We start from the raw sequence: 24,568 nt of genomic DNA on the forward strand, positions 1-24,568 counted from the left end.
GAAATAAGTAAGCAAGGTTAGTTTGTATTTCATCCAACAATCTGTGCTACAAATTATGGCTACAGTATATGCAATTTCTTCCACTTTTTGAGTGACACAAAGATGCTTATCTAAATGGTGAAAATGCAACAGCTGTTAATCAGGCTCACTTTGACTTTACATAGTGCACCAAGAGATAGTTTCTCGCTTACGGCCACACCGGCCTGAGTACGCCTGATCTCGTCCGATCTCGGAAGCTAAGCAGGGTCGGGCCTGGTTAGTACTTGGATGGGAGACCGCCTGGGAATACCAGGTGCTGTAAGCTTTTTGTCACTGCCTTGTGGAATTTCAACTCTTTGTCCGTTTTTTCCCACAAGGCTGAAATATGTGCCCTCGCTTTGAAATAAGTAAGCAAGGTTAGTTTGTATTTCATCCAACAATCTGTGCTACAAATTATGGCTACAGTATATGCAATTTCATCCACTTTTTGAGCTTATCTAAATGGTTGCCTTTCACTTTGCTAGTTTCTCGCTTACGGCCACACCGGCCTGAGTACGCCTGATCTCGTCCGATCTCGGAAGCTAAGCAGGGTCGGGCCTGGTTAGTACTTGGATGGGAGACCGCCTGGGAATACCAGGTGCTGTAAGCTTTTTGTCACTGCCTTGTGGAATTTCAACTCTTTGTCCGTTTTTTCCCACAAGGCTGAAATATGTGCCCTCGCTTTGAAATAAGTAAGCAAGGTTAGTTTGTATTTCATCCAACAATCTGTACCACAAATTATGGTTACAGTATATGCAATTTCATCCACTTTTTGAGATTGCCTTTCGCTTACGGCCACACCGGCCTGAGTACGCCTGATCTCGTCCGATCTCGGAAGCTAAGCAGGGTCGGGCCTGGTTAGTACTTGGATGGGAGACCGCCTGGGAATACCAGGTGCTGTAAGCTTTTTGTCACTGCCTTGTGGAATTTCAACTCTTTGTCCGTTTTTTCCCACAAGGCTGAAATATGTGCCCTCGCTTTGAAATAAGTAAGCAAGGTTAGTTTGTATTTCATCCAACAATCTGTGCTACAAATTATGGCTACAGTATATGCAATTTCTTCCACTTTTTGAGTGACACAAAGATGCTTATCTAAATGGTGAAAATGCAACAGCTGTTAATCAGGCTCACTTTGACTTTACATAGTGCCAAGAGATAGTTTCCCGCTTACGGCCACACCGGCCTGAGTACGCCTGATCTCGTCCGATCTCGGAAGCTAAGCAGGGTCGGGCCTGGTTAGTACTTGGATGGGAGACCGCCTGGGAATACCAGGTGCTGTAAGCTTTTTGTCACTGCCTTGTGGAATTTCAACTCTTTGTCCGTTTTTTCCCACAAGGCTGAAATATGTGCCCTCGCTTTGAAATAAGTAAGCAAGGTTAGTTTGTATTTATCCAACAATCTGTACCACAAATTATGGTTACAGTATATGCAATTTCATCCACTTTTTGAGATTGCCTTTCGCTTACGGCCACACCGGCCTGAGTACGCCTGATCTCGTCCGATCTCGGAAGCTAAGCAGGGTCGGGCCTGGTTAGTACTTGGATGGGAGACCGCCTGGGAATACCAGGTGCTGTAAGCTTTTTGTCACTGCCTTGTGGAATTTCAACTCTTTGTCCGTTTTTTCCCACAAGGCTGAAATATGTGCCCTCGCTTTGAAATAAGTAAGCAAGGTTAGTTTGTATTTCATCCAACAATCTGTGCTACAAATTATGGCTACAGTATATGCAATTTCTTCCACTTTTTGAGTGACACAAAGATGCTTATCTAAATGGTGAAAATGCAACAGCTGTTAATCAGGCTCACTTTGACTTTACATAGTGCACCAAGAGATAGTTTCTCGCTTACGGCCACACCGGCCTGAGTACGCCTGATCTCGTCCGATCTCGGAAGCTAAGCAGGGTCGGGCCTGGTTAGTACTTGGATGGGAGACCGCCTGGGAATACCAGGTGCTGTAAGCTTTTTGTCACTGCCTTGTGGAATTTCAACTCTTTGTCCGTTTTTTCCCACAAGGCTGAAATATGTGCCCTCGCTTTGAAATAAGTAAGCAAGGTTAGTTTGTATTTCATCCAACAATCTGTACCACAAATTATGGTTACAGTATATGCAATTTCATCCACTTTTTGAGATTGCCTTTCGCTTACGGCCACACCGGCCTGAGTACGCCTGATCTCGTCCGATCTCGGAAGCTAAGCAGGGTCGGGCCTGGTTAGTACTTGGATGGGAGACCGCCTGGGAATACCAGGTGCTGTAAGCTTTTTGTCACTGCCTTGTGGAATTTCAACTCTTTGTCCGTTTTTTCCCACAAGGCTGAAATATGTGCCCTCGCTTTGAAATAAGTAAGCAAGGTTAGTTTGTATTTCATCCAACAATCTGTGCTACAAATTATGGCTACAGTATATGCAATTTCTTCCACTTTTTGAGTGACACAAAGATGCTTATCTAAATGGTGAAAATGCAACAGCTGTTAATCAGGCTCACTTTGACTTTACATAGTGCACCAAGAGATAGTTTCTCGCTTACGGCCACACCGGCCTGAGTACGCCTGATCTCGTCCGATCTCGGAAGCTAAGCAGGGTCGGGCCTGGTTAGTACTTGGATGGGAGACCGCCTGGGAATACCAGGTGCTGTAAGCTTTTTGTCACTGCCTTGTGGAATTTCAACTCTTTGTCCGTTTTTTCCCACAAGGCTGAAATATGTGCCCTCGCTTTGAAATAAGTAAGCAAGGTTAGTTTGTATTTCATCCAACAATCTGTACCACAAATTATGGTTACAGTATATGCAATTTCATCCACTTTTTGAGATTGCCTTTCGCTTACGGCCACACCGGCCTGAGTACGCCTGATCTCGTCCGATCTCGGAAGCTAAGCAGGGTCGGGCCTGGTTAGTACTTGGATGGGAGACCGCCTGGGAATACCAGGTGCTGTAAGCTTTTTGTCACTGCCTTGTGGAATTTCAACTCTTTGTCCGTTTTTTCCCACAAGGCTGAAATATGTGCCCTCGCTTTGAAATAAGTAAGCAAGGTTAGTTTGTATTTCATCCAACAATCTGTGCTACAAATTATGGCTACAGTATATGCAATTTCTTCCACTTTTTGAGTGACACAAAGATGCTTATCTAAATGGTGAAAATGCAACAGCTGTTAATCAGGCTCACTTTGACTTTACATAGTGCCAAGAGATAGTTTCGCTTACGGCCACACCGGCCTGAGTACGCCTGATCTCGTCCGATCTCGGAAGCTAAGCAGGGTCGGGCCTGGTTAGTACTTGGATGGGAGACCGCCTGGGAATACCAGGTGCTGTAAGCTTTTTGTCACTGCCTTGTGGAATTTCAACTCTTTGTCCGTTTTTTCCCACAAGGCTGAAATATGTGCCCTCGCTTTGAAATAAGTAAGCAAGGTTAGTTTGTATTTCATCCAACAATCTGTACCACAAATTATGGTTACAGTATATGCAATTTCATCCACTTTTTGAGATTGCCTTTCGCTTACGGCCACACCGGCCTGAGTACGCCTGATCTCGTCCGATCTCGGAAGCTAAGCAGGGTCGGGCCTGGTTAGTACTTGGATGGGAGACCGCCTGGGAATACCAGGTGCTGTAAGCTTTTTGTCACTGCCTTGTGGAATTTCAACTCTTTGTCCGTTTTTTCCCACAAGGCTGAAATATGTGCCCTCGCTTTGAAATAAGTAAGCAAGGTTAGTTTGTATTTCATCCAACAATCTGTGCTACAAATTATGGCTACAGTATATGCAATTTCTTCCACTTTTTGAGTGACACAAAGATGCTTATCTAAATGGTGAAAATGCAACAGCTGTTAATCAGGCTCACTTTGACTTTACATAGTGCACCAAGAGATAGTTTCCCGCTTACGGCCACACCGGCCTGAGTAGCCTGATCTCGTCCGATCTCGGAAGCTAAGCAGGGTCGGGCCTGGTTAGTACTTGGATGGGAGACCGCCTGGGAATACCAGGTGCTGTAAGCTTTTTGTCACTGCCTTGTGGAATTTCAACTCTTTGTCCGTTTTTTCCCACAAGGCTGAAATATGTGCCCTCGCTTTGAAATAAGTAAGCAAGGTTAGTTTGTATTTCATCCAACAATCTGTACCACAAATTATGGTTACAGTATATGCAATTTCATCCACTTTTTGAGATTGCCTTTCGCTTACGGCCACACCGGCCTGAGTACGCCTGATCTCGTCCGATCTCGGAAGCTAAGCAGGGTCGGGCCTGGTTAGTACTTGGATGGGAGACCGCCTGGGAATACCAGGTGCTGTAAGCTTTTTGTCACTGCCTTGTGGAATTTCAACTCTTTGTCCGTTTTTTCCCACAAGGCTGAAATATGTGCCCTCGCTTTGAAATAAGTAAGCAAGGTTAGTTTGTATTTCATCCAACAATCTGTGCTACAAATTATGGCTACAGTATATGCAATTTCTTCCACTTTTTGAGTGACACAAAGATGCTTATCTAAATGGTGAAAATGCAACAGCTGTTAATCAGGCTCACTTTGACTTTACATAGTGCACCAAGAGATAGTTTCTCGCTTACGGCCACACCGGCCTGAGTACGCCTGATCTCGTCCGATCTCGGAAGCTAAGCAGGGTCGGGCCTGGTTAGTACTTGGATGGGAGACCGCCTGGGAATACCAGGTGCTGTAAGCTTTTTGTCACTGCCTTGTGGAATTTCAACTCTTTGTCCGTTTTTTCCCACAAGGCTGAAATATGTGCCCTCGCTTTGAAATAAGTAAGCAAGGTTAGTTTGTATTTCATCCAACAATCTGTACCACAAATTATGGTTACAGTATATGCAATTTCATCCACTTTTTGAGATTGCCTTTCGCTTACGGCCACACCGGCCTGAGTACGCCTGATCTCGTCCGATCTCGGAAGCTAAGCAGGGTCGGGCCTGGTTAGTACTTGGATGGGAGACCGCCTGGGAATACCAGGTGCTGTAAGCTTTTTGTCACTGCCTTGTGGAATTTCAACTCTTTGTCCGTTTTTTCCCACAAGGCTGAAATATGTGCCCTCGCTTTGAAATAAGTAAGCAAGGTTAGTTTGTATTTCATCCAACAATCTGTGCTACAAATTATGGCTACAGTATATGCAATTTCTTCCACTTTTTGAGTGACACAAAGATGCTTATCTAAATGGTGAAAATGCAACAGCTGTTAATCAGGCTCACTTTGACTTTACATAGCCAAGAGATAGTTTCCCGCTTACGGCCACACCGGCCTGAGTACGCCTGATCTCGTCCGATCTCGGAAGCTAAGCAGGGTCGGGCCTGGTTAGTACTTGGATGGGAGACCGCCTGGGAATACCAGGTGCTGTAAGCTTTTTGTCACTGCCTTGTGGAATTTCAACTCTTTGTCCGTTTTTTCCCACAAGGCTGAAATATGTGCCCTCGCTTTGAAATAAGTAAGCAAGGTTAGTTTGTATTTCATCCAACAATCTGTACCACAAATTATGGTTACAGTATATGCAATTTCATCCACTTTTTGAGATTGCCTTTCGCTTACGGCCACACCGGCCTGAGTACGCCTGATCTCGTCCGATCTCGGAAGCTAAGCAGGGTCGGGCCTGGTTAGTACTTGGATGGGAGACCGCCTGGGAATACCAGGTGCTGTAAGCTTTTTGTCACTGCCTTGTGGAATTTCAACTCTTTGTCCGTTTTTTCCCACAAGGCTGAAATATGTGCCCTCGCTTTGAAATAAGTAAGCAAGGTTAGTTTGTATTTCATCCAACAATCTGTGCTACAAATTATGGCTACAGTATATGCAATTTCTTCCACTTTTTGAGTGACACAAAGATGCTTATCTAAATGGTGAAAATGCAACAGCTGTTAATCAGGCTCACTTTGACTTTACATAGTGCAAGAGATAGTTTCCCGCTTACGGCCACACCGGCCTGAGTACGCCTGATCTCGTCCGATCTCGGAAGCTAAGCAGGGTCGGGCCTGGTTAGTACTTGGATGGGAGACCGCCTGGGAATACCAGGTGCTGTAAGCTTTTTGTCACTGCCTTGTGGAATTTCAACTCTTTGTCCGTTTTTTCCCACAAGGCTGAAATATGTGCCCTCGCTTTGAAATAAGTAAGCAAGGTTAGTTTGTATTTCATCCAACAATCTGTACCACAAATTATGGTTACAGTATATGCAATTTCATCCACTTTTTGAGATTGCCTTTCGCTTACGGCCACACCGGCCTGAGTACGCCTGATCTCGTCCGATCTCGGAAGCTAAGCAGGGTCGGGCCTGGTTAGTACTTGGATGGGAGACCGCCTGGGAATACCAGGTGCTGTAAGCTTTTTGTCACTGCCTTGTGGAATTTCAACTCTTTGTCCGTTTTTTCCCACAAGGCTGAAATATGTGCCCTCGCTTTGAAATAAGTAAGCAAGGTTAGTTTGTATTTCATCCAACAATCTGTGCTACAAATTATGGCTACAGTATATGCAATTTCTTCCACTTTTTGAGTGACACAAAGATGCTTATCTAAATGGTGAAAATGCAACAGCTGTTAATCAGGCTCACTTTGACTTTACATAGTGCACCAAGAGATAGTTTCTCGCTTACGGCCACACCGGCCTGAGTACGCCTGATCTCGTCCGATCTCGGAAGCTAAGCAGGGTCGGGCCTGGTTAGTACTTGGATGGGAGACCGCCTGGGAATACCAGGTGCTGTAAGCTTTTTGTCACTGCCTTGTGGAATTTCAACTCTTTGTCCGTTTTTTCCCACAAGGCTGAAATATGTGCCCTCGCTTTGAAATAAGTAAGCAAGGTTAGTTTGTATTTCATCCAACAATCTGTACCACAAATTATGGTTACAGTATATGCAATTTCATCCACTTTTTGAGATTGCCTTTCGCTTACGGCCACACCGGCCTGAGTACGCCTGATCTCGTCCGATCTCGGAAGCTAAGCAGGGTCGGGCCTGGTTAGTACTTGGATGGGAGACCGCCTGGGAATACCAGGTGCTGTAAGCTTTTTGTCACTGCCTTGTGGAATTTCAACTCTTTGTCCGTTTTTTCCCACAAGGCTGAAATATGTGCCCTCGCTTTGAAATAAGTAAGCAAGGTTAGTTTGTATTTCATCCAACAATCTGTACCACAAATTATGGTTACAGTATATGCAATTTCATCCACTTTTTGAGATTGCCTTTCGCTTACGGCCACACCGGCCTGAGTACGCCTGATCTCGTCCGATCTCGGAAGCTAAGCAGGGTCGGGCCTGGTTAGTACTTGGATGGGAGACCGCCTGGGAATACCAGGTGCTGTAAGCTTTTTGTCACTGCCTTGTGGAATTTCAACTCTTTGTCCGTTTTTTCCCACAAGGCTGAAATATGTGCCCTCGCTTTGAAATAAGTAAGCAAGGTTAGTTTGTATTTCATCCAACAATCTGTGCTACAAATTATGGCTACAGTATATGCAATTTCTTCCACTTTTTGAGTGACACAAAGATGCTTATCTAAATGGTGAAAATGCAACAGCTGTTAATCAGGCTCACTTTGACTTTACATAGTGCCTTTCGCTTACGGCCACACCGGCCTGAGTACGCCTGATCTCGTCCGATCTCGGAAGCTAAGCAGGGTCGGGCCTGGTTAGTACTTGGATGGGAGACCGCCTGGGAATACCAGGTGCTGTAAGCTTTTTGTCACTGCCTTGTGGAATTTCAACTCTTTGTCCGTTTTTTCCCACAAGGCTGAAATATGTGCCCTCGCTTTGAAATAAGTAAGCAAGGTTAGTTTGTATTTCATCCAACAATCTGTACCACAAATTATGGTTACAGTATATGCAATTTCATCCACTTTTTGAGATTGCCTTTCGCTTACGGCCACACCGGCCTGAGTACGCCTGATCTCGTCCGATCTCGGAAGCTAAGCAGGGTCGGGCCTGGTTAGTACTTGGATGGGAGACCGCCTGGGAATACCAGGTGCTGTAAGCTTTTTGTCACTGCCTTGTGGAATTTCAACTCTTTGTCCGTTTTTTCCCACAAGGCTGAAATATGTGCCCTCGCTTTGAAATAAGTAAGCAAGGTTAGTTTGTATTTCATCCAACAATCTGTGCTACAAATTATGGCTACAGTATATGCAATTTCTTCCACTTTTTGAGTGACACAAAGATGCTTATCTAAATGGTGAAAATGCAACAGCTGTTAATCAGGCTCACTTTGACTTTACATAGTGCACCAAGAGATAGTTTCGCTTACGGCCACACCGGCCTGAGTACGCCTGATCTCGTCCGATCTCGGAAGCTAAGCAGGGTCGGGCCTGGTTAGTACTTGGATGGGAGACCGCCTGGGAATACCAGGTGCTGTAAGCTTTTTGTCACTGCCTTGTGGAATTTCAACTCTTTGTCCGTTTTTTCCCACAAGGCTGAAATATGTGCCCTCGCTTTGAAATAAGTAAGCAAGGTTAGTTTGTATTTCATCCAACAATCTGTACCACAAATTATGGTTACAGTATATGCAATTTCATCCACTTTTTGAGATTGCCTTTCGCTTACGGCCACACCGGCCTGAGTACGCCTGATCTCGTCCGATCTCGGAAGCTAAGCAGGGTCGGGCCTGGTTAGTACTTGGATGGGAGACCGCCTGGGAATACCAGGTGCTGTAAGCTTTTTGTCACTGCCTTGTGGAATTTCAACTCTTTGTCCGTTTTTTCCCACAAGGCTGAAATATGTGCCCTCGCTTTGAAATAAGTAAGCAAGGTTAGTTTGTATTTCATCCAACAATCTGTGCTACAAATTATGGCTACAGTATATGCAATTTCTTCCACTTTTTGAGTGACACAAAGATGCTTATCTAAATGGTGAAAATGCAACAGCTGTTAATCAGGCTCACTTTGACTTTACATAGTGCACCAAGAGATAGTTTCCCGCTCGCTTACGGCCACACCGGCCTGAGTACGCCTGATCTCGTCCGATCTCGGAAGCTAAGCAGGGTCGGGCCTGGTTAGTACTTGGATGGGAGACCGCCTGGGAATACCAGGTGCTGTAAGCTTTTTGTCACTGCCTTGTGGAATTTCAACTCTTTGTCCGTTTTTTCCCACAAGGCTGAAATATGTGCCCTCGCTTTGAAATAAGTAAGCAAGGTTAGTTTGTATTTCATCCAACAATCTGTACCACAAATTATGGTTACAGTATATGCAATTTCATCCACTTTTTGAGATTGCCTTTCGCTTACGGCCACACCGGCCTGAGTACGCCTGATCTCGTCCGATCTCGGAAGCTAAGCAGGGTCGGGCCTGGTTAGTACTTGGATGGGAGACCGCCTGGGAATACCAGGTGCTGTAAGCTTTTTGTCACTGCCTTGTGGAATTTCAACTCTTTGTCCGTTTTTTCCCACAAGGCTGAAATATGTGCCCTCGCTTTGAAATAAGTAAGCAAGGTTAGTTTGTATTTCATCCAACAATCTGTGCTACAAATTATGGCTACAGTATATGCAATTTCTTCCACTTTTTGAGTGACACAAAGATGCTTATCTAAATGGTGCAACAGCTGTTAATCAGGCTCACTTTGACTTTACATAGTGCACCAAGAGTTAGTTTTTCGCTTACGGCCACACCGGCCTGAGTACGCCTGATCTCGTCCGATCTCGGAAGCTAAGCAGGGTCGGGCCTGGTTAGTACTTGGATGGGAGACCGCCTGGGAATACCAGGTGCTGTAAGCTTTTTGTCACTGCCTTGTGGAATTTCAACTCTTTGTCCGTTTTTTCCCACAAGGCTGAAATATGTGCCCTCGCTTTGAAATAAGTAAGCAAGGTTAGTTTGTATTTCATCCAACAATCTGTACCACAAATTATGGTTACAGTATATGCAATTTCATCCACTTTTTGAGATTGCCTTTCGCTTACGGCCACACCGGCCTGAGTACGCCTGATCTCGTCCGATCTCGGAAGCTAAGCAGGGTCGGGCCTGGTTAGTACTTGGATGGGAGACCGCCTGGGAATACCAGGTGCTGTAAGCTTTTTGTCACTGCCTTGTGGAATTTCAACTCTTTGTCCGTTTTTTCCCACAAGGCTGAAATATGTGCCCTCGCTTTGAAATAAGTAAGCAAGGTTAGTTTGTATTTCATCCAACAATCTGTACCACAAATTATGGTTACAGTATATGCAATTTCATCCACTTTTTGAGATTGCCTTTCGCTTACGGCCACACCGGCCTGAGTACGCCTGATCTCGTCCGATCTCGGAAGCTAAGCAGGGTCGGGCCTGGTTAGTACTTGGATGGGAGACCGCCTGGGAATACCAGGTGCTGTAAGCTTTTTGTCACTGCCTTGTGGAATTTCAACTCTTTGTCCGTTTTTTCCCACAAGGCTGAAATATGTGCCCTCGCTTTGAAATAAGTAAGCAAGGTTAGTTTGTATTTCATCCAACAATCTGTGCTACAAATTATGGCTACAGTATATGCAATTTCTTCCACTTTTTGAGTGACACAAAGATGCTTATCTAAATGGTGAAAATGCAACAGCTGTTAATCAGGCTCACTTTGACTTTACATAGTGCCTTTCGCTTACGGCCACACCGGCCTGAGTACGCCTGATCTCGTCCGATCTCGGAAGCTAAGCAGGGTCGGGCCTGGTTAGTACTTGGATGGGAGACCGCCTGGGAATACCAGGTGCTGTAAGCTTTTTGTCACTGCCTTGTGGAATTTCAACTCTTTGTCCGTTTTTTCCCACAAGGCTGAAATATGTGCCCTCGCTTTGAAATAAGTAAGCAAGGTTAGTTTGTATTTCATCCAACAATCTGTACCACAAATTATGGTTACAGTATATGCAATTTCATCCACTTTTTGAGATTGCCTTTCGCTTACGGCCACACCGGCCTGAGTACGCCTGATCTCGTCCGATCTCGGAAGCTAAGCAGGGTCGGGCCTGGTTAGTACTTGGATGGGAGACCGCCTGGGAATACCAGGTGCTGTAAGCTTTTTGTCACTGCCTTGTGGAATTTCAACTCTTTGTCCGTTTTTTCCCACAAGGCTGAAATATGTGCCCTCGCTTTGAAATAAGTAAGCAAGGTTAGTTTGTATTTCATCCAACAATCTGTGCTACAAATTATGGCTACAGTATATGCAATTTCTTCCACTTTTTGAGTGACACAAAGATGCTTATCTAAATGGTGAAAATGCAACAGCTGTTAATCAGGCTCACTTTGACTTTACATAGTGCACCAAGAGATAGTTTTCGCTTACGGCCACACCGGCCTGAGTACGCCTGATCTCGTCCGATCTCGGAAGCTAAGCAGGGTCGGGCCTGGTTAGTACTTGGATGGGAGACCGCCTGGGAATACCAGGTGCTGTAAGCTTTTTGTCACTGCCTTGTGGAATTTCAACTCTTTGTCCGTTTTTTCCCACAAGGCTGAAATATGTGCCCTCGCTTTGAAATAAGTAAGCAAGGTTAGTTTGTATTTCATCCAACAATCTGTACCACAAATTATGGTTACAGTATATGCAATTTCATCCACTTTTTGAGATTGCCTTTCGCTTACGGCCACACCGGCCTGAGTACGCCTGATCTCGTCCGATCTCGGAAGCTAAGCAGGGTCGGGCCTGGTTAGTACTTGGATGGGAGACCGCCTGGGAATACCAGGTGCTGTAAGCTTTTTGTCACTGCCTTGTGGAATTTCAACTCTTTGTCCGTTTTTTCCCACAAGGCTGAAATATGTGCCCTCGCTTTGAAATAAGTAAGCAAGGTTAGTTTGTATTTCATCCAACAATCTGTGCTACAAATTATGGCTACAGTATATGCAATTTCTTCCACTTTTTGAGTGACACAAAGATGCTTATCTAAATGGTGAAAATGCAACAGCTGTTAATCAGGCTCACTTTGACTTTACATAGTGCACCAAGAGATAGTTTCTCGCTTACGGCCACACCGGCCTGAGTACGCCTGATCTCGTCCGATCTCGGAAGCTAAGCAGGGTCGGGCCTGGTTAGTACTTGGATGGGAGACCGCCTGGGAATACCAGGTGCTGTAAGCTTTTTGTCACTGCCTTGTGGAATTTCAACTCTTTGTCCGTTTTTTCCCACAAGGCTGAAATATGTGCCCTCGCTTTGAAATAAGTAAGCAAGGTTAGTTTGTATTTCATCCAACAATCTGTACCACAAATTATGGTTACAGTATATGCAATTTCATCCACTTTTTGAGATTGCCTTTCGCTTACGGCCACACCGGCCTGAGTACGCCTGATCTCGTCCGATCTCGGAAGCTAAGCAGGGTCGGGCCTGGTTAGTACTTGGATGGGAGACCGCCTGGGAATACCAGGTGCTGTAAGCTTTTTGTCACTGCCTTGTGGAATTTCAACTCTTTGTCCGTTTTTTCCCACAAGGCTGAAATATGTGCCCTCGCTTTGAAATAAGTAAGCAAGGTTAGTTTGTATTTCATCCAACAATCTGTGCTACAAATTATGGTATACAGTATATGCAATTTCATGCCACTTTTTGAGCATTGCCTTTCGCTTACGGCCACACCGGCCTGAGTACGCCTGATCTCGTCCGATCTCGGAAGCTAAGCAGGGTCGGGCCTGGTTAGTACTTGGATGGGAGACCGCCTGGGAATACCAGGTGCTGTAAGCTTTTTGTCACTGCCTTGTGGAATTTCAACTCTTTGTCCGTTTTTTCCCACAAGGCTGAAATATGTGCCCTCGCTTTGAAATAAGTAAGCAAGGTTAGTTTGTATTTCATCCAACAATCTGTACCACAAATTATGGTTACAGTATATGCAATTTCATCCACTTTTTGAGATTGCCTTTCGCTTACGGCCACACCGGCCTGAGTACGCCTGATCTCGTCCGATCTCGGAAGCTAAGCAGGGTCGGGCCTGGTTAGTACTTGGATGGGAGACCGCCTGGGAATACCAGGTGCTGTAAGCTTTTTGTCACTGCCTTGTGGAATTTCAACTCTTTGTCCGTTTTTTCCCACAAGGCTGAAATATGTGCCCTCGCTTTGAAATAAGTAAGCAAGGTTAGTTTGTATTTCATCCAACAATCTGTGCTACAAATTATGGCTACAGTATATGCAATTTCTTCCACTTTTTGAGTGACACAAAGATGCTTATCTAAATGGTGAAAATGCAACAGCTGTTAATCAGGCTCACTTTGACTTTACATAGTGCACCAAGAGATAGTTTCTCGCTTACGGCCACACCGGCCTGAGTACGCCTGATCTCGTCCGATCTCGGAAGCTAAGCAGGGTCGGGCCTGGTTAGTACTTGGATGGGAGACCGCCTGGGAATACCAGGTGCTGTAAGCTTTTTGTCACTGCCTTGTGGAATTTCAACTCTTTGTCCGTTTTTTCCCACAAGGCTGAAATATGTGCCCTCGCTTTGAAATAAGTAAGCAAGGTTAGTTTGTATTTCATCCAACAATCTGTACCACAAATTATGGTTACAGTATATGCAATTTCATCCACTTTTTGAGATTGCCTTTCGCTTACGGCCACACCGGCCTGAGTACGCCTGATCTCGTCCGATCTCGGAAGCTAAGCAGGGTCGGGCCTGGTTAGTACTTGGATGGGAGACCGCCTGGGAATACCAGGTGCTGTAAGCTTTTTGTCACTGCCTTGTGGAATTTCAACTCTTTGTCCGTTTTTTCCCACAAGGCTGAAATATGTGCCCTCGCTTTGAAATAAGTAAGCAAGGTTAGTTTGTATTTCATCCAACAATCTGTACCACAAATTATGGTTACAGTATATGCAATTTCATCCACTTTTTGAGATTGCCTTTCGCTTACGGCCACACCGGCCTGAGTACGCCTGATCTCGTCCGATCTCGGAAGCTAAGCAGGGTCGGGCCTGGTTAGTACTTGGATGGGAGACCGCCTGGGAATACCAGGTGCTGTAAGCTTTTTGTCACTGCCTTGTGGAATTTCAACTCTTTGTCCGTTTTTTCCCACAAGGCTGAAATATGTGCCCTCGCTTTGAAATAAGTAAGCAAGGTTAGTTTGTATTTCATCCAACAATCTGTACCACAAATTATGGTTACAGTATATGCAATTTCATCCACTTTTTGAGATTGCCTTTCGCTTACGGCCACACCGGCCTGAGTACGCCTGATCTCGTCCGATCTCGGAAGCTAAGCAGGGTCGGGCCTGGTTAGTACTTGGATGGGAGACCGCCTGGGAATACCAGGTGCTGTAAGCTTTTTGTCACTGCCTTGTGGAATTTCAACTCTTTGTCCGTTTTTTCCCACAAGGCTGAAATATGTGCCCTCGCTTTGAAATAAGTAAGCAAGGTTAGTTTGTATTTCATCCAACAATCTGTACCACAAATTATGGTTACAGTATATGCAATTTCATCCACTTTTTGAGATTGCCTTTCGCTTACGGCCACACCGGCCTGAGTACGCCTGATCTCGTCCGATCTCGGAAGCTAAGCAGGGTCGGGCCTGGTTAGTACTTGGATGGGAGACCGCCTGGGAATACCAGGTGCTGTAAGCTTTTTGTCACTGCCTTGTGGAATTTCAACTCTTTGTCCGTTTTTTCCCACAAGGCTGAAATATGTGCCCTCGCTTTGAAATAAGTAAGCAAGGTTAGTTTGTATTTCATCCAACAATCTGTACCACAAATTATGGCTACAGTATATGCAATTTATTCCACTTTTTGAGTGACACAAAGATGCTTATCTAAATGGTGAAAATGCAACAGCTGTTAATCAGGCTCACTTTGACTTTACATAGTGCACCAAGAGATAGTTTCTCGCTTACGGCCACACCGGCCTGAGTACGCCTGATCTCGTCCGATCTCGGAAGCTAAGCAGGGTCGGGCCTGGTTAGTACTTGGATGGGAGACCGCCTGGGAATACCAGGTGCTGTAAGCTTTTTGTCACTGCCTTGTGGAATTTCAACTCTTTGTCCGTTTTTTCCCACAAGGCTGAAATATGTGCCCTCGCTTTGAAATAAGTAAGCAAGGTTAGTTTGTATTTCATCCAACAATCTGTGCTACAAATTATGGCTACAGTATATGTCCACTTTTTGAGTGACACAAAGATGCTTATCTAAATGGTGAAAATGCAACAGCTGTTAATCAGGCTCACTTTGACTTTACATAGTGCACCAAGAGATAGTTTCGCTTACGGCCACACCGGCCTGAGTACGCCTGATCTCGTCCGATCTCGGAAGCTAAGCAGGGTCGGGCCTGGTTAGTACTTGGATGGGAGACCGCCTGGGAATACCAGGTGCTGTAAGCTTTTTGTCACTGCCTTGTGGAATTTCAACTCTTTGTCCGTTTTTTCCCACAAGGCTGAAATATGTGCCCTCGCTTTGAAATAAGTAAGCAAGGTTAGTTTGTATTTCATCCAACAATCTGTACCACAAATTATGGCTACAGTATATGCAATTTCATCCACTTTTTGAGATTGCCTTTCGCTTACGGCCACACCGGCCTGAGTACGCCTGATCTCGTCCGATCTCGGAAGCTAAGCAGGGTCGGGCCTGGTTAGTACTTGGATGGGAGACCGCCTGGGAATACCAGGTGCTGTAAGCTTTTTGTCACTGCCTTGTGGAATTTCAACTCTTTGTCCGTTTTTTCCCACAAGGCTGAAATATGTGCCCTCGCTTTGAAATAAGTAAGCAAGGTTAGTTTGTATTTCATCCAACAATCTGTGCTACAAATTATGGCTACAGTATATGCAAGTCCACTTTTTGATGACACAAAGATGCTTTCTAAATGGTGAAAATGCAACAGCTCAGGCTTTTGAGCATAGTGCACCTTTCGCTTACGGCCACACCGGCCTGAGTACGCCTGATCTCGTCCGATCTCGGAAGCTAAGCAGGGTCGGGCCTGGTTAGTACTTGGATGGGAGACCGCCTGGGAATACCAGGTGCTGTAAGCTTTTTGTCACTGCCTTGTGGAATTTCAACTCTTTGTCCGTTTTTTCCCACAAGGCTGAAATATGTGCCCTCGCTTTGAAATAAGTAAGCAAGGTTAGTTTGTATTTCATCCAACAATCTGTACCACAAATTATGGTTACAGTATATGCAATTTCATCCACTTTTTGAGATTGCCTTTCGCTTACGGCCACACCGGCCTGAGTACGCCTGATCTCGTCCGATCTCGGAAGCTAAGCAGGGTCGGGCCTGGTTAGTACTTGGATGGGAGACCGCCTGGGAATACCAGGTGCTGTAAGCTTTTTGTCACTGCCTTGTGGAATTTCAACTCTTTGTCCGTTTTTTCCCACAAGGCTGAAATATGTGCCCTCGCTTTGAAATAAGTAAGCAAGGTTAGTTTGTATTTCATCCAACAATCTGTGCTACAAATTATGGCTACAGTATATGCAATTTCTTCCACTTTTTGAGTGACACAAAGATGCTTATCTAAATGGTGAAAATGCAACAGCTGTTAATCAGGCTCACTTTGACTTTACATAGTGCACCAAGAGATAGTTTCTCGCTTACGGCCACACCGGCCTGAGTACGCCTGATCTCGTCCGATCTCGGAAGCTAAGCAGGGTCGGGCCTGGTTAGTACTTGGATGGGAGACCGCCTGGGAATACCAGGTGCTGTAAGCTTTTTGTCACTGCCTTGTGGAATTTCAACTCTTTGTCCGTTTTTTCCCACAAGGCTGAAATATGTGCCCTCGCTTTGAAATAAGTAAGCAAGGTTAGTTTGTATTTCATCCAACAATCTGTACCACAAATTATGGCTACAGTATATGCAATTTCATCCACTTTTTGAGATTGCCTTTCGCTTACGGCCACACCGGCCTGAGTACGCCTGATCTCGTCCGATCTCGGAAGCTAAGCAGGGTCGGGCCTGGTTAGTACTTGGATGGGAGACCGCCTGGGAATACCAGGTGCTGTAAGCTTTTTGTCACTGCCTTGTGGAATTTCAACTCTTTGTCCGTTTTTTCCCACAAGGCTGAAATATGTGCCCTCGCTTTGAAATAAGTAAGCAAGGTTAGTTTGTATTTCATCCAACAATCTGTACCACAAATTATGGCTACAGTATATGCAATTTCATCCACTTTTTGAGATTGCCTTTCGCTTACGGCCACACCGGCCTGAGTACGCCTGATCTCGTCCGATCTCGGAAGCTAAGCAGGGTCGGGCCTGGTTAGTACTTGGATGGGAGACCGCCTGGGAATACCAGGTGCTGTAAGCTTTTTGTCACTGCCTTGTGGAATTTCAACTCTTTGTCCGTTTTTTCCCACAAGGCTGAAATATGTGCCCTCGCTTTGAAATAAGTAAGCAAGGTTAGTTTGTATTTCATCCAACAATCTGTGCTACAAATTATGGCTACAGTATATGCAATTTCTTCCACTTTTTGAGTGACACAAAGATGCTTATCTAAATGGTGAAAATGCAACAGCTGTTAATCAGGCTCACTTTGACTTTACATAGTGCACCAAGAGATAGTTTCTCGCTTACGGCCACACCGGCCTGAGTACGCCTGATCTCGTCCGATCTCGGAAGCTAAGCAGGGTCGGGCCTGGTTAGTACTTGGATGGGAGACCGCCTGGGAATACCAGGTGCTGTAAGCTTTTTGTCACTGCCTTGTGGAATTTCAACTCTTTGTCCGTTTTTTCCCACAAGGCTGAAATATGTGCCCTCGCTTTGAAATAAGTAAGCAAGGTTAGTTTGTATTTCATCCAACAATCTGTACCACAAATTATGGTTACAGTATATGCAATTTCATCCACTTTTTGAGATTGCCTTTCGCTTACGGCCACACCGGCCTGAGTACGCCTGATCTCGTCCGATCTCGGAAGCTAAGCAGGGTCGGGCCTGGTTAGTACTTGGATGGGAGACCGCCTGGGAATACCAGGTGCTGTAAGCTTTTTGTCACTGCCTTGTGGAATTTCAACTCTTTGTCCGTTTTTTCCCACAAGGCTGAAATATGTGCCCTCGCTTTGAAATAAGTAAGCAAGGTTAGTTTGTATTTCATCCAACAATCTGTACCACAAATTATGGTTACAGTATATGCAATTTCATCCACTTTTTGAGATTGCCTTTCGCTTACGGCCACACCGGCCTGAGTACGCCTGATCTCGTCCGATCTCGGAAGCTAAGCAGGGTCGGGCCTGGTTAGTACTTGGATGGGAGACCGCCTGGGAATACCAGGTGCTGTAAGCTTTTTGTCACTGCCTTGTGGAATTTCAACTCTTTGTCCGTTTTTTCCCACAAGGCTGAAATATGTGCCCTCGCTTTGAAATAAGTAAGCAAGGTTAGTTTGTATTTCATCCAACAATCTGTACCACAAATTATGGTTACAGTATATGCAATTTCATCCACTTTTTGAGATTGCCTTTCGCTTACGGCCACACCGGCCTGAGTACGCCTGATCTCGTCCGATCTCGGAAGCTAAGCAGGGTCGGGCCTGGTTAGTACTTGGATGGGAGACCGCCTGGGAATACCAGGTGCTGTAAGCTTTTTGTCACTGCCTTGTGGAATTTCAACTCTTTGTCCGTTTTTTCCCACAAGGCTGAAATATGTGCCCTCGCTTTGAAATAAGTAAGCAAGGTTAGTTTGTATTTCATCCAACAATCTGTACCACAAATTATGGCTACAGTATATGCAATTTCATCCACTTTTTGAGATTGCCTTTCGCTTACGGCCACACCGGCCTGAGTACGCCTGATCTCGTCCGATCTCGGAAGCTAAGCAGGGTCGGGCCTGGTTAGTACTTGGATGGGAGACCGCCTGGGAATACCAGGTGCTGTAAGCTTTTTGTCACTGCCTTGTGGAATTTCAACTCTTTGTCCGTTTTTTCCCACAAGGCTGAAATATGTGCCCTCGCTTTGAAATAAGTAAGCAAGGTTAGTTTGTATTTCATCCAACAATCTGTACCACAAATTATGGCTACAGTATATGCAATTTTTCCACTTTTTGAGTGACACAAAGATGCTTATCTAAATGGTGAAAATGCAACAGCTGTTAATCAGGCTCACTTTGACTTTACATAGTGCACCAAGAGATAGTTTCTCGCTTACGGCCACACCGGCCTGAGTACGCCTGATCTCGTCCGATCTCGGAAGCTAAGCAGGGTCGGGCCTGGTTAGTACTTGGATGGGAGACCGCCTGGGAATACCAGGTGCTGTAAGCTTTTTGTCACTGCCTTGTGGAATTTCAACTCTTTGTCCGTTTTTTCCCACAAGGCTGAAATATGTGCCCTCGCTTTGAAATAAGTAAGCAAGGTTAGTTTGTATTTCATCCAACAATCTGTGCTACAAATTATGGCTACAGTATATGCAATTTCATCCACTTTTTGAGATTGCCTTTCGCTTACGGCCACACCGGCCTGAGTACGCCTGATCTCGTCCGATCTCGGAAGCTAAGCAGGGTCGGGCCTGGTTAGTACTTGGATGGGAGACCGCCTGGGAATACCAGGTGCTGTAAGCTTTTTGTCACTGCCTTGTGGAATTTCAACTCTTTGTCCGTTTTTTCCCACAAGGCTGAAATATGTGCCCTCGCTTTGAAATAAGTAAGCAAGGTTAGTTTGTATTTCATCCAACAATCTGTGCTACAAATTATGGCTACAGTATATGCAATTTCATCCACTTTTTGAGATTGCCTTTCGCTTACGGCCACACCGGCCTGAGTACGCCTGATCTCGTCCGATCTCGGAAGCTAAGCAGGGTCGGGCCTGGTTAGTACTTGGATGGGAGACCGCCTGGGAATACCAGGTGCTGTAAGCTTTTTGTCACTGCCTTGTGGAATTTCAACTCTTTGTCCGTTTTTTCCCACAAGGCTGAAATATGTGCCCTCGCTTTGAAATAAGTAAGCAAGGTTAGTTTGTATTTCATCCAACAATCTGTACCACAAATTATGGCTACAGTATATGCAATTTCATCCACTTTTTGAGATTGCCTTTCGCTTACGGCCACACCGGCCTGAGTACGCCTGATCTCGTCCGATCTCGGAAGCTAAGCAGGGTCGGGCCTGGTTAGTACTTGGATGGGAGACCGCCTGGGAATACCAGGTGCTGTAAGCTTTTTGTCACTGCCTTGTGGAATTTCAACTCTTTGTCCGTTTTTTCCCACAAGGCTGAAATATGTGCCCTCGCTTTGAAATAAGTAAGAAAGGTTAGTTTGTATTTCATCCAACAATCTGTGCTACACATTATGGCTACAGTATATGCAATTTCTTCCACTTTTTGAGTGACACAAAGATGCTTATCTAAATGGTGAAAATGCAACAGCTGTTAATCAGGCTCACTTTGACTTTACATAGTGCACCAAGAGATAGTTTCTTGCTTACGGCCACACCGGCCTGAGTACGCCTGATCTCGTCCGATCTCGGAAGCTAAGCAGGGTCGGGCCTGGTTAGTACTTGGATGGGAGACCGCCTGGGAATACCAGGTGCTGTAAGCTTTTTGTCACTGCCTTGTGGAATTTCAACTCTTTGTCCGTTTTTTCCCACAAGGCTGAAATATGTGCCCTCGCTTTGAAATAAGTAAGCAAGGTTAGTTTGTATTTCATCCAACAATCTGTGCTACAAATTATGGCTACAGTATATGCAATTTCATCCACTTTTTGAGATTGCCTTTCGCTTACGGCCACACCGGCCTGAGTACGCCTGATCTCGTCCGATCTCGGAAGCTAAGCAGGGTCGGGCCTGGTTAGTACTTGGATGGGAGACCGCCTGGGAATACCAGGTGCTGTAAGCTTTTTGTCACTGCCTTGTGGAATTTCAACTCTTTGTCCGTTTTTTCCCACAAGGCTGAAATATGTGCCCTCGCTTTGAAATAAGTAAGCAAGGTTAGTTTGTATTTCATCCAACAATCTGTGCTACACATTATGGCTACAGTATATGCAATTTCTTCCACTTTTTGAGTGACACAAAGATGCTTATCTAAATGGTGAAAATGCAACAGCTGTTAATCAGGCTCACTTTGACTTTACATAGTGCACCAAGAGATAGTTTCTCGCTTACGGCCACACCGGCCTGAGTACGCCTGATCTCGTCCGATCTCGGAAGCTAAGCAGGGTCGGGCCTGGTTAGTACTTGGATGGGAGACCGCCTGGGAATACCAGGTGCTGTAAGCTTTTTGTCACTGCCTTGTGGAATTTCAACTCTTTGTCCGTTTTTTCCCACAAGGCTGAAATATGTGCCCTCGCTTTGAAATAAGTAAGCAAGGTTAGTTTGTATTTCATCCAACAATCTGTGCTACAAATTATGGCTACAGTATATGCAATTTCATCCACTTTTTGAGATTGCCTTTCGCTTACGGCCACACCGGCCTGAGTACGCCTGATCTCGTCCGATCTCGGAAGCTAAGCAGGGTCGGGCCTGGTTAGTACTTGGATGGGAGACCGCCTGGGAATACCAGGTGCTGTAAGCTTTTTGTCACTGCCTTGTGGAATTTCAACTCTTTGTCCGTTTTTTCCCACAAGGCTGAAATATGTGCCCTCGCTTTGAAATAAGTAAGCAAGGTTAGTTTGTATTTCATCCAACAATCTGTGCTACAAATTATGGCTACAGTATATGCAATTTCATCCACTTTTTGAGATTGCCTTTCGATTACGGCCACACCGGCCTGAGTACGCCTGATCTCGTCCGATCTCGGAAGCTAAGCAGGGTCGGGCCTGGTTAGTACTTGGATGGGAGACCGCCTGGGAATACCAGGTGCTGTAAGCTTTTTGTCACTGCCTTGTGGAATTTCAACTCTTTGTCCGTTTTTTCCCACAAGGCTGAAATATGTGCCCTCGCTTTGAAATAAGTAAGCAAGGTTAGTTTGTATTTCATCCAACAATCTGTACCACAAATTATGGCTACAGTATATGCAATTTCATCCACTTTTTGAGATTGCCTTTCGCTTACGGCCACACCGGCCTGAGTACGCCTGATCTCGTCCGATTTCGGAAGCTAAGCAGGGTCGGGCCTGGTTAGTACTTGGATGGGAGACCGCCTGGGAATACCAGGTGCTGTAAGCTTTTTGTCACTGCCTTGTGGAATTTCAACTCTTTGTCCGTTTTTTCCCACAAGGCTGAAATATGTGCCCTCGCTTTGAAATAAGTAAGCAAGGTTAGTTTGTATTTCATCCAACAATCTGTGCTACACATTATGGCTACAGTATATGCAATTTCTTCCACTTTTTGAGTGACACAAAGATGCTTATCTAAATGGTGAAAATGCAACAGCTGTTAATCAGGCTCACTTTGACTTTACATAGTGCACCAAGAGATAGTTTCTCGCTTACGGCCACACCGGCCTGAGTACGCCTGATCTCGTCCGATCTCGGAAGCTAAGCAGGGTCGGGCCTGGTTAGTACTTGGATGGGAGACCGCCTGGGAATACCAGGTGCTGTAAGCTTTTTGTCACTGCCTTGTGGAATTTCAACTCTTTGTCCGTTTTTTCCCACAAGGCTGAAATATGTGCCCTCGCTTTGAAATAAGTAAGCAAGGTTAGTTTGTATTTCATCCAACAATCTGTGCTACAAATTATGGCTACAGTATATGCAATTTCATCCACTTTTTGAGATTGCCTTTCGCTTACGGCCACACCGGCCTGAGTACACCTGATCTCGTCCGATCTCGGAAGCTAAGCAGGGTCGGGCCTGGTTAGTACTTGGATGGGAGACCGCCTGGGAATACCAGGTGCTGTAAGCTTTTTGTCACTGCCTTGTGGAATTTCAACTCTTTGTCCGTTTTTTCCCACAAGGCTGAAATATGTGCCCTCGCTTTGAAATAAGTAAGCAAGGTTAGTTTGTATTTCATCCAACAATCTGTGCTACAAATTATGGCTACAGTATATGCAATTTCATCCACTTTTTGAGATTGCCTTTCGCTTACGGCCACACCGGCCTGAGTACGCCTGATCTCGTCCGATCTCGGAAGCTAAGCAGGGTCGGGCCTGGTTAGTACTTGGATGGGAGACCGCCTGGGAATACCAGGTGCTGTAAGCTTTTTGTCACTGCCTTGTGGAATTTCAACTCTTTGTCCGTTTTTTCCCACAAGGCTGAAATATGTGCCCTCGCTTTGAAATAAGTAAGCAAGGTTAGTTTGTATTTCATCCAACAATCTGTACCACAAATTATGGCTACAGTATATGCAATTTCATCCACTTTTTGAGATTGCCTTTCGCTTACGGCCACACCGGCCTGAGTACGCCTGATCTCGTCCGATTTCGGAAGCTAAGCAGGGTCGGGCCTGGTTAGTACTTGGATGGGAGACCGCCTGGGAATACCAGGTGCTGTAAGCTTTTTGTCACTGCCTTGTGGAATTTCAACTCTTTGTCCGTTTTTTCCCACAAGGCTGAAATATGTGCCCTCGCTTTGAAATAAGTAAGAAAGGTTAGTTTGTATTTCATCCAACAATCTGTGCTACACATTATGGCTACAGTATATGCAATTTCTTCCACTTTTTGAGTGACACAAAGATGCTTATCTAAATGGTGAAAATGCAACAGCTGTTAATCAGGCTCACTTTGACTTTACATAGTGCACCAAGAGATAGTTTCTTGCTTACGGCCACACCGGCCTGAGTACGCCTGATCTCGTCCGATCTCGGAAGCTAAGCAGGGTCGGGCCTGGTTAGTACTTGGATGGGAGACCGCCTGGGAATACCAGGTGCTGTAAGCTTTTTGTCACTGCCTTGTGGAATTTCAACTCTTTGTCCGTTTTTTCCCACAAGGCTGAAATATGTGCCCTCGCTTTGAAATAAGTAAGCAAGGTTAGTTTGTATTTCATCCAACAATCTGTGCTACAAATTATGGCTACAGTATATGCAATTTCATCCACTTTTTGAGATTACCTTTCGCTTACGGCCACACCGGCCTGAGTACGCCTGATCTCGTCTGATCTCGGAAGCTAAGCAGGGTCGGGCCTGGTTAGTACTTGGATGGGAGACCGCCTGGGAATACCAGGTGCTGTAAGCTTTTTGTCACTGCCTTGTGGAATTTCAACTCTTTGTCCGTTTTTTCCCACAAGGCTGAAATATGTGCCCTCGCTTTGAAATAAGTAAGCAAGGTTAGTTTGTATTTCATCCAACAATCTGTGCTACAAATTATGGCTACAGTATATGCAATTTCTTCCACTTTTTGAGTGACACAAAGATGCTTATCTAAATGGTGAAAATGCAACAGCTGTTAATCAGGCTCACTTTGACTTTACATAGTGCACCAAGAGATAGTTTCTTGCTTACGGCCACACCGGCCTGAGTACCCCTGATCTCGTCCGATCTTGGAAGCTAAGCAGGGTCGGGCCTGGTTAGTACTTGGATGGGAGACCGCCTGGGAATACCAGGTGCTGTAAGCTTTTTGTCACTGCCTTGTGGAATTTCAACTCTTTGTCCGTTTTTTCCCACAAGGCTGAAATATGTGCCCTCGCTTTGAAATAAGTAAGCAAGGTTAGTTTGTATTTCATCCAACAATCTGTGCTACAAATTATGGCTACAGTATATGCAATTTCATCCACTTTTTGAGATTACCTTTCGCTTACGGCCACACCGGCCTGAGTACGCCTGATCTCGTCTGATCTCGGAAGCTAAGCAGGGTCGGGCCTGGTTAGTACTTGGATGGGAGACCGCCTGGGAATACCAGGTGCTGTAAGCTTTTTGTCACTGCCTTGTGGAATTTCAACTCTTTGTCCGTTTTTTCCCACAAGGCTGAAATATGTGCCCTCGCTTTGAAATAAGTAAGCAAGG

At 45.3% G+C, this 24,568-nt stretch overlaps 74 non-coding genes and 1 pseudogene across 74 annotated transcripts; all 75 read left to right on the forward strand.

Moving 5' to 3' along the window:
• The first annotated feature begins 185 nt into the window (after positions 1-185).
• LOC139397852 (5S ribosomal RNA) lies at positions 186-304 on the forward strand. Its single transcript, XR_011631157.1, has one exon. It is a non-coding gene; the product is annotated as a 5S ribosomal RNA (ribosomal RNA).
• A 205-nt stretch (positions 305-509) lies between these two features.
• LOC139397853 (5S ribosomal RNA) lies at positions 510-628 on the forward strand. The gene has a single exon (XR_011631158.1). It is a non-coding gene; the product is annotated as a 5S ribosomal RNA (ribosomal RNA).
• A 177-nt stretch (positions 629-805) lies between these two features.
• LOC139397854 (5S ribosomal RNA) lies at positions 806-924 on the forward strand. Its single transcript, XR_011631159.1, has one exon. It is a non-coding gene; the product is annotated as a 5S ribosomal RNA (ribosomal RNA).
• Positions 925-1,182: 258 nt separating this feature from the next.
• On the forward strand, positions 1,183-1,301 carry LOC139397855 (5S ribosomal RNA). Its single transcript, XR_011631160.1, has one exon. It is a non-coding gene; the product is annotated as a 5S ribosomal RNA (ribosomal RNA).
• Positions 1,302-1,477: 176 nt separating this feature from the next.
• Positions 1,478-1,596, forward strand: LOC139397856 (5S ribosomal RNA). Its single transcript, XR_011631161.1, has one exon. It is a non-coding gene; the product is annotated as a 5S ribosomal RNA (ribosomal RNA).
• A 260-nt stretch (positions 1,597-1,856) lies between these two features.
• Positions 1,857-1,975, forward strand: LOC139397857 (5S ribosomal RNA). Its single transcript, XR_011631162.1, has one exon. It is a non-coding gene; the product is annotated as a 5S ribosomal RNA (ribosomal RNA).
• Positions 1,976-2,152: 177 nt separating this feature from the next.
• LOC139397858 (5S ribosomal RNA) lies at positions 2,153-2,271 on the forward strand. Its single transcript, XR_011631163.1, has one exon. It is a non-coding gene; the product is annotated as a 5S ribosomal RNA (ribosomal RNA).
• Positions 2,272-2,531: 260 nt separating this feature from the next.
• Positions 2,532-2,650, forward strand: LOC139397860 (5S ribosomal RNA). The gene has a single exon (XR_011631165.1). It is a non-coding gene; the product is annotated as a 5S ribosomal RNA (ribosomal RNA).
• A 177-nt stretch (positions 2,651-2,827) lies between these two features.
• On the forward strand, positions 2,828-2,946 carry LOC139397861 (5S ribosomal RNA). The gene has a single exon (XR_011631166.1). It is a non-coding gene; the product is annotated as a 5S ribosomal RNA (ribosomal RNA).
• A 256-nt stretch (positions 2,947-3,202) lies between these two features.
• Positions 3,203-3,321, forward strand: LOC139397862 (5S ribosomal RNA). Its single transcript, XR_011631167.1, has one exon. It is a non-coding gene; the product is annotated as a 5S ribosomal RNA (ribosomal RNA).
• A 177-nt stretch (positions 3,322-3,498) lies between these two features.
• Positions 3,499-3,617, forward strand: LOC139397863 (5S ribosomal RNA). Its single transcript, XR_011631168.1, has one exon. It is a non-coding gene; the product is annotated as a 5S ribosomal RNA (ribosomal RNA).
• A 260-nt stretch (positions 3,618-3,877) lies between these two features.
• On the forward strand, positions 3,878-3,995 carry LOC139397943 (5S ribosomal RNA; annotated as a pseudogene).
• Positions 3,996-4,172: 177 nt separating this feature from the next.
• LOC139397864 (5S ribosomal RNA) lies at positions 4,173-4,291 on the forward strand. Its single transcript, XR_011631169.1, has one exon. It is a non-coding gene; the product is annotated as a 5S ribosomal RNA (ribosomal RNA).
• A 260-nt stretch (positions 4,292-4,551) lies between these two features.
• On the forward strand, positions 4,552-4,670 carry LOC139397865 (5S ribosomal RNA). The gene has a single exon (XR_011631170.1). It is a non-coding gene; the product is annotated as a 5S ribosomal RNA (ribosomal RNA).
• Positions 4,671-4,847: 177 nt separating this feature from the next.
• Positions 4,848-4,966, forward strand: LOC139397866 (5S ribosomal RNA). The gene has a single exon (XR_011631171.1). It is a non-coding gene; the product is annotated as a 5S ribosomal RNA (ribosomal RNA).
• A 256-nt stretch (positions 4,967-5,222) lies between these two features.
• Positions 5,223-5,341, forward strand: LOC139397867 (5S ribosomal RNA). The gene has a single exon (XR_011631172.1). It is a non-coding gene; the product is annotated as a 5S ribosomal RNA (ribosomal RNA).
• A 177-nt stretch (positions 5,342-5,518) lies between these two features.
• LOC139397868 (5S ribosomal RNA) lies at positions 5,519-5,637 on the forward strand. The gene has a single exon (XR_011631173.1). It is a non-coding gene; the product is annotated as a 5S ribosomal RNA (ribosomal RNA).
• A 257-nt stretch (positions 5,638-5,894) lies between these two features.
• On the forward strand, positions 5,895-6,013 carry LOC139397869 (5S ribosomal RNA). The gene has a single exon (XR_011631174.1). It is a non-coding gene; the product is annotated as a 5S ribosomal RNA (ribosomal RNA).
• A 177-nt stretch (positions 6,014-6,190) lies between these two features.
• On the forward strand, positions 6,191-6,309 carry LOC139397871 (5S ribosomal RNA). Its single transcript, XR_011631176.1, has one exon. It is a non-coding gene; the product is annotated as a 5S ribosomal RNA (ribosomal RNA).
• Positions 6,310-6,569: 260 nt separating this feature from the next.
• LOC139397872 (5S ribosomal RNA) lies at positions 6,570-6,688 on the forward strand. Its single transcript, XR_011631177.1, has one exon. It is a non-coding gene; the product is annotated as a 5S ribosomal RNA (ribosomal RNA).
• A 177-nt stretch (positions 6,689-6,865) lies between these two features.
• Positions 6,866-6,984, forward strand: LOC139397873 (5S ribosomal RNA). The gene has a single exon (XR_011631178.1). It is a non-coding gene; the product is annotated as a 5S ribosomal RNA (ribosomal RNA).
• A 177-nt stretch (positions 6,985-7,161) lies between these two features.
• LOC139397874 (5S ribosomal RNA) lies at positions 7,162-7,280 on the forward strand. Its single transcript, XR_011631179.1, has one exon. It is a non-coding gene; the product is annotated as a 5S ribosomal RNA (ribosomal RNA).
• A 247-nt stretch (positions 7,281-7,527) lies between these two features.
• LOC139397875 (5S ribosomal RNA) lies at positions 7,528-7,646 on the forward strand. The gene has a single exon (XR_011631180.1). It is a non-coding gene; the product is annotated as a 5S ribosomal RNA (ribosomal RNA).
• A 177-nt stretch (positions 7,647-7,823) lies between these two features.
• Positions 7,824-7,942, forward strand: LOC139397876 (5S ribosomal RNA). The gene has a single exon (XR_011631181.1). It is a non-coding gene; the product is annotated as a 5S ribosomal RNA (ribosomal RNA).
• Positions 7,943-8,200: 258 nt separating this feature from the next.
• Positions 8,201-8,319, forward strand: LOC139397877 (5S ribosomal RNA). The gene has a single exon (XR_011631182.1). It is a non-coding gene; the product is annotated as a 5S ribosomal RNA (ribosomal RNA).
• A 177-nt stretch (positions 8,320-8,496) lies between these two features.
• Positions 8,497-8,615, forward strand: LOC139397878 (5S ribosomal RNA). The gene has a single exon (XR_011631183.1). It is a non-coding gene; the product is annotated as a 5S ribosomal RNA (ribosomal RNA).
• Positions 8,616-8,879: 264 nt separating this feature from the next.
• On the forward strand, positions 8,880-8,998 carry LOC139397879 (5S ribosomal RNA). Its single transcript, XR_011631184.1, has one exon. It is a non-coding gene; the product is annotated as a 5S ribosomal RNA (ribosomal RNA).
• Positions 8,999-9,175: 177 nt separating this feature from the next.
• Positions 9,176-9,294, forward strand: LOC139397880 (5S ribosomal RNA). Its single transcript, XR_011631185.1, has one exon. It is a non-coding gene; the product is annotated as a 5S ribosomal RNA (ribosomal RNA).
• A 254-nt stretch (positions 9,295-9,548) lies between these two features.
• LOC139397882 (5S ribosomal RNA) lies at positions 9,549-9,667 on the forward strand. Its single transcript, XR_011631187.1, has one exon. It is a non-coding gene; the product is annotated as a 5S ribosomal RNA (ribosomal RNA).
• Positions 9,668-9,844: 177 nt separating this feature from the next.
• LOC139397883 (5S ribosomal RNA) lies at positions 9,845-9,963 on the forward strand. The gene has a single exon (XR_011631188.1). It is a non-coding gene; the product is annotated as a 5S ribosomal RNA (ribosomal RNA).
• Positions 9,964-10,140: 177 nt separating this feature from the next.
• LOC139397884 (5S ribosomal RNA) lies at positions 10,141-10,259 on the forward strand. The gene has a single exon (XR_011631189.1). It is a non-coding gene; the product is annotated as a 5S ribosomal RNA (ribosomal RNA).
• Positions 10,260-10,506: 247 nt separating this feature from the next.
• LOC139397885 (5S ribosomal RNA) lies at positions 10,507-10,625 on the forward strand. Its single transcript, XR_011631190.1, has one exon. It is a non-coding gene; the product is annotated as a 5S ribosomal RNA (ribosomal RNA).
• Positions 10,626-10,802: 177 nt separating this feature from the next.
• LOC139397886 (5S ribosomal RNA) lies at positions 10,803-10,921 on the forward strand. Its single transcript, XR_011631191.1, has one exon. It is a non-coding gene; the product is annotated as a 5S ribosomal RNA (ribosomal RNA).
• A 259-nt stretch (positions 10,922-11,180) lies between these two features.
• Positions 11,181-11,299, forward strand: LOC139397887 (5S ribosomal RNA). Its single transcript, XR_011631192.1, has one exon. It is a non-coding gene; the product is annotated as a 5S ribosomal RNA (ribosomal RNA).
• A 177-nt stretch (positions 11,300-11,476) lies between these two features.
• On the forward strand, positions 11,477-11,595 carry LOC139397888 (5S ribosomal RNA). Its single transcript, XR_011631193.1, has one exon. It is a non-coding gene; the product is annotated as a 5S ribosomal RNA (ribosomal RNA).
• A 260-nt stretch (positions 11,596-11,855) lies between these two features.
• LOC139397889 (5S ribosomal RNA) lies at positions 11,856-11,974 on the forward strand. The gene has a single exon (XR_011631194.1). It is a non-coding gene; the product is annotated as a 5S ribosomal RNA (ribosomal RNA).
• Positions 11,975-12,151: 177 nt separating this feature from the next.
• LOC139397890 (5S ribosomal RNA) lies at positions 12,152-12,270 on the forward strand. The gene has a single exon (XR_011631195.1). It is a non-coding gene; the product is annotated as a 5S ribosomal RNA (ribosomal RNA).
• Positions 12,271-12,450: 180 nt separating this feature from the next.
• On the forward strand, positions 12,451-12,569 carry LOC139397891 (5S ribosomal RNA). Its single transcript, XR_011631196.1, has one exon. It is a non-coding gene; the product is annotated as a 5S ribosomal RNA (ribosomal RNA).
• A 177-nt stretch (positions 12,570-12,746) lies between these two features.
• LOC139397893 (5S ribosomal RNA) lies at positions 12,747-12,865 on the forward strand. The gene has a single exon (XR_011631198.1). It is a non-coding gene; the product is annotated as a 5S ribosomal RNA (ribosomal RNA).
• Positions 12,866-13,125: 260 nt separating this feature from the next.
• On the forward strand, positions 13,126-13,244 carry LOC139397894 (5S ribosomal RNA). The gene has a single exon (XR_011631199.1). It is a non-coding gene; the product is annotated as a 5S ribosomal RNA (ribosomal RNA).
• A 177-nt stretch (positions 13,245-13,421) lies between these two features.
• Positions 13,422-13,540, forward strand: LOC139397895 (5S ribosomal RNA). The gene has a single exon (XR_011631200.1). It is a non-coding gene; the product is annotated as a 5S ribosomal RNA (ribosomal RNA).
• A 177-nt stretch (positions 13,541-13,717) lies between these two features.
• Positions 13,718-13,836, forward strand: LOC139397896 (5S ribosomal RNA). Its single transcript, XR_011631201.1, has one exon. It is a non-coding gene; the product is annotated as a 5S ribosomal RNA (ribosomal RNA).
• Positions 13,837-14,013: 177 nt separating this feature from the next.
• On the forward strand, positions 14,014-14,132 carry LOC139397897 (5S ribosomal RNA). The gene has a single exon (XR_011631202.1). It is a non-coding gene; the product is annotated as a 5S ribosomal RNA (ribosomal RNA).
• A 177-nt stretch (positions 14,133-14,309) lies between these two features.
• Positions 14,310-14,428, forward strand: LOC139397898 (5S ribosomal RNA). The gene has a single exon (XR_011631203.1). It is a non-coding gene; the product is annotated as a 5S ribosomal RNA (ribosomal RNA).
• Positions 14,429-14,688: 260 nt separating this feature from the next.
• LOC139397899 (5S ribosomal RNA) lies at positions 14,689-14,807 on the forward strand. The gene has a single exon (XR_011631204.1). It is a non-coding gene; the product is annotated as a 5S ribosomal RNA (ribosomal RNA).
• A 250-nt stretch (positions 14,808-15,057) lies between these two features.
• Positions 15,058-15,176, forward strand: LOC139397900 (5S ribosomal RNA). Its single transcript, XR_011631205.1, has one exon. It is a non-coding gene; the product is annotated as a 5S ribosomal RNA (ribosomal RNA).
• A 177-nt stretch (positions 15,177-15,353) lies between these two features.
• Positions 15,354-15,472, forward strand: LOC139397901 (5S ribosomal RNA). The gene has a single exon (XR_011631206.1). It is a non-coding gene; the product is annotated as a 5S ribosomal RNA (ribosomal RNA).
• A 230-nt stretch (positions 15,473-15,702) lies between these two features.
• On the forward strand, positions 15,703-15,821 carry LOC139397902 (5S ribosomal RNA). Its single transcript, XR_011631207.1, has one exon. It is a non-coding gene; the product is annotated as a 5S ribosomal RNA (ribosomal RNA).
• A 177-nt stretch (positions 15,822-15,998) lies between these two features.
• LOC139397905 (5S ribosomal RNA) lies at positions 15,999-16,117 on the forward strand. Its single transcript, XR_011631209.1, has one exon. It is a non-coding gene; the product is annotated as a 5S ribosomal RNA (ribosomal RNA).
• Positions 16,118-16,377: 260 nt separating this feature from the next.
• Positions 16,378-16,496, forward strand: LOC139397906 (5S ribosomal RNA). Its single transcript, XR_011631210.1, has one exon. It is a non-coding gene; the product is annotated as a 5S ribosomal RNA (ribosomal RNA).
• Positions 16,497-16,673: 177 nt separating this feature from the next.
• On the forward strand, positions 16,674-16,792 carry LOC139397907 (5S ribosomal RNA). The gene has a single exon (XR_011631211.1). It is a non-coding gene; the product is annotated as a 5S ribosomal RNA (ribosomal RNA).
• A 177-nt stretch (positions 16,793-16,969) lies between these two features.
• On the forward strand, positions 16,970-17,088 carry LOC139397908 (5S ribosomal RNA). Its single transcript, XR_011631212.1, has one exon. It is a non-coding gene; the product is annotated as a 5S ribosomal RNA (ribosomal RNA).
• A 260-nt stretch (positions 17,089-17,348) lies between these two features.
• On the forward strand, positions 17,349-17,467 carry LOC139397909 (5S ribosomal RNA). The gene has a single exon (XR_011631213.1). It is a non-coding gene; the product is annotated as a 5S ribosomal RNA (ribosomal RNA).
• A 177-nt stretch (positions 17,468-17,644) lies between these two features.
• LOC139397910 (5S ribosomal RNA) lies at positions 17,645-17,763 on the forward strand. The gene has a single exon (XR_011631214.1). It is a non-coding gene; the product is annotated as a 5S ribosomal RNA (ribosomal RNA).
• A 177-nt stretch (positions 17,764-17,940) lies between these two features.
• On the forward strand, positions 17,941-18,059 carry LOC139397911 (5S ribosomal RNA). Its single transcript, XR_011631215.1, has one exon. It is a non-coding gene; the product is annotated as a 5S ribosomal RNA (ribosomal RNA).
• A 177-nt stretch (positions 18,060-18,236) lies between these two features.
• Positions 18,237-18,355, forward strand: LOC139397912 (5S ribosomal RNA). Its single transcript, XR_011631216.1, has one exon. It is a non-coding gene; the product is annotated as a 5S ribosomal RNA (ribosomal RNA).
• A 177-nt stretch (positions 18,356-18,532) lies between these two features.
• Positions 18,533-18,651, forward strand: LOC139397913 (5S ribosomal RNA). Its single transcript, XR_011631217.1, has one exon. It is a non-coding gene; the product is annotated as a 5S ribosomal RNA (ribosomal RNA).
• A 259-nt stretch (positions 18,652-18,910) lies between these two features.
• LOC139397914 (5S ribosomal RNA) lies at positions 18,911-19,029 on the forward strand. The gene has a single exon (XR_011631218.1). It is a non-coding gene; the product is annotated as a 5S ribosomal RNA (ribosomal RNA).
• A 177-nt stretch (positions 19,030-19,206) lies between these two features.
• On the forward strand, positions 19,207-19,325 carry LOC139397916 (5S ribosomal RNA). The gene has a single exon (XR_011631220.1). It is a non-coding gene; the product is annotated as a 5S ribosomal RNA (ribosomal RNA).
• A 177-nt stretch (positions 19,326-19,502) lies between these two features.
• LOC139397917 (5S ribosomal RNA) lies at positions 19,503-19,621 on the forward strand. The gene has a single exon (XR_011631221.1). It is a non-coding gene; the product is annotated as a 5S ribosomal RNA (ribosomal RNA).
• A 177-nt stretch (positions 19,622-19,798) lies between these two features.
• Positions 19,799-19,917, forward strand: LOC139397918 (5S ribosomal RNA). Its single transcript, XR_011631222.1, has one exon. It is a non-coding gene; the product is annotated as a 5S ribosomal RNA (ribosomal RNA).
• Positions 19,918-20,177: 260 nt separating this feature from the next.
• On the forward strand, positions 20,178-20,296 carry LOC139397919 (5S ribosomal RNA). The gene has a single exon (XR_011631223.1). It is a non-coding gene; the product is annotated as a 5S ribosomal RNA (ribosomal RNA).
• A 177-nt stretch (positions 20,297-20,473) lies between these two features.
• LOC139397921 (5S ribosomal RNA) lies at positions 20,474-20,592 on the forward strand. Its single transcript, XR_011631224.1, has one exon. It is a non-coding gene; the product is annotated as a 5S ribosomal RNA (ribosomal RNA).
• A 260-nt stretch (positions 20,593-20,852) lies between these two features.
• Positions 20,853-20,971, forward strand: LOC139397922 (5S ribosomal RNA). The gene has a single exon (XR_011631225.1). It is a non-coding gene; the product is annotated as a 5S ribosomal RNA (ribosomal RNA).
• A 177-nt stretch (positions 20,972-21,148) lies between these two features.
• On the forward strand, positions 21,149-21,267 carry LOC139397923 (5S ribosomal RNA). The gene has a single exon (XR_011631226.1). It is a non-coding gene; the product is annotated as a 5S ribosomal RNA (ribosomal RNA).
• A 177-nt stretch (positions 21,268-21,444) lies between these two features.
• Positions 21,445-21,563, forward strand: LOC139397934 (5S ribosomal RNA). Its single transcript, XR_011631237.1, has one exon. It is a non-coding gene; the product is annotated as a 5S ribosomal RNA (ribosomal RNA).
• Positions 21,564-21,740: 177 nt separating this feature from the next.
• Positions 21,741-21,859, forward strand: LOC139397938 (5S ribosomal RNA). The gene has a single exon (XR_011631240.1). It is a non-coding gene; the product is annotated as a 5S ribosomal RNA (ribosomal RNA).
• A 260-nt stretch (positions 21,860-22,119) lies between these two features.
• Positions 22,120-22,238, forward strand: LOC139397924 (5S ribosomal RNA). The gene has a single exon (XR_011631227.1). It is a non-coding gene; the product is annotated as a 5S ribosomal RNA (ribosomal RNA).
• Positions 22,239-22,415: 177 nt separating this feature from the next.
• On the forward strand, positions 22,416-22,534 carry LOC139397945 (5S ribosomal RNA). Its single transcript, XR_011631245.1, has one exon. It is a non-coding gene; the product is annotated as a 5S ribosomal RNA (ribosomal RNA).
• A 177-nt stretch (positions 22,535-22,711) lies between these two features.
• On the forward strand, positions 22,712-22,830 carry LOC139397925 (5S ribosomal RNA). The gene has a single exon (XR_011631228.1). It is a non-coding gene; the product is annotated as a 5S ribosomal RNA (ribosomal RNA).
• A 177-nt stretch (positions 22,831-23,007) lies between these two features.
• On the forward strand, positions 23,008-23,126 carry LOC139397940 (5S ribosomal RNA). The gene has a single exon (XR_011631242.1). It is a non-coding gene; the product is annotated as a 5S ribosomal RNA (ribosomal RNA).
• Positions 23,127-23,386: 260 nt separating this feature from the next.
• Positions 23,387-23,505, forward strand: LOC139397926 (5S ribosomal RNA). The gene has a single exon (XR_011631229.1). It is a non-coding gene; the product is annotated as a 5S ribosomal RNA (ribosomal RNA).
• Positions 23,506-23,682: 177 nt separating this feature from the next.
• LOC139397928 (5S ribosomal RNA) lies at positions 23,683-23,801 on the forward strand. The gene has a single exon (XR_011631231.1). It is a non-coding gene; the product is annotated as a 5S ribosomal RNA (ribosomal RNA).
• Positions 23,802-24,061: 260 nt separating this feature from the next.
• LOC139397941 (5S ribosomal RNA) lies at positions 24,062-24,180 on the forward strand. The gene has a single exon (XR_011631243.1). It is a non-coding gene; the product is annotated as a 5S ribosomal RNA (ribosomal RNA).
• A 177-nt stretch (positions 24,181-24,357) lies between these two features.
• On the forward strand, positions 24,358-24,476 carry LOC139397929 (5S ribosomal RNA). Its single transcript, XR_011631232.1, has one exon. It is a non-coding gene; the product is annotated as a 5S ribosomal RNA (ribosomal RNA).
• Positions 24,477-24,568: the final 92 nt, after the last annotated feature.

Source organism: Oncorhynchus clarkii, unplaced genomic scaffold (assembly GCF_045791955.1).
Source record: "Oncorhynchus clarkii lewisi isolate Uvic-CL-2024 unplaced genomic scaffold, UVic_Ocla_1.0 unplaced_contig_2456_pilon_pilon, whole genome shotgun sequence".
Taxonomy (NCBI): domain Eukaryota; kingdom Metazoa; phylum Chordata; class Actinopteri; order Salmoniformes; family Salmonidae; genus Oncorhynchus; species Oncorhynchus clarkii.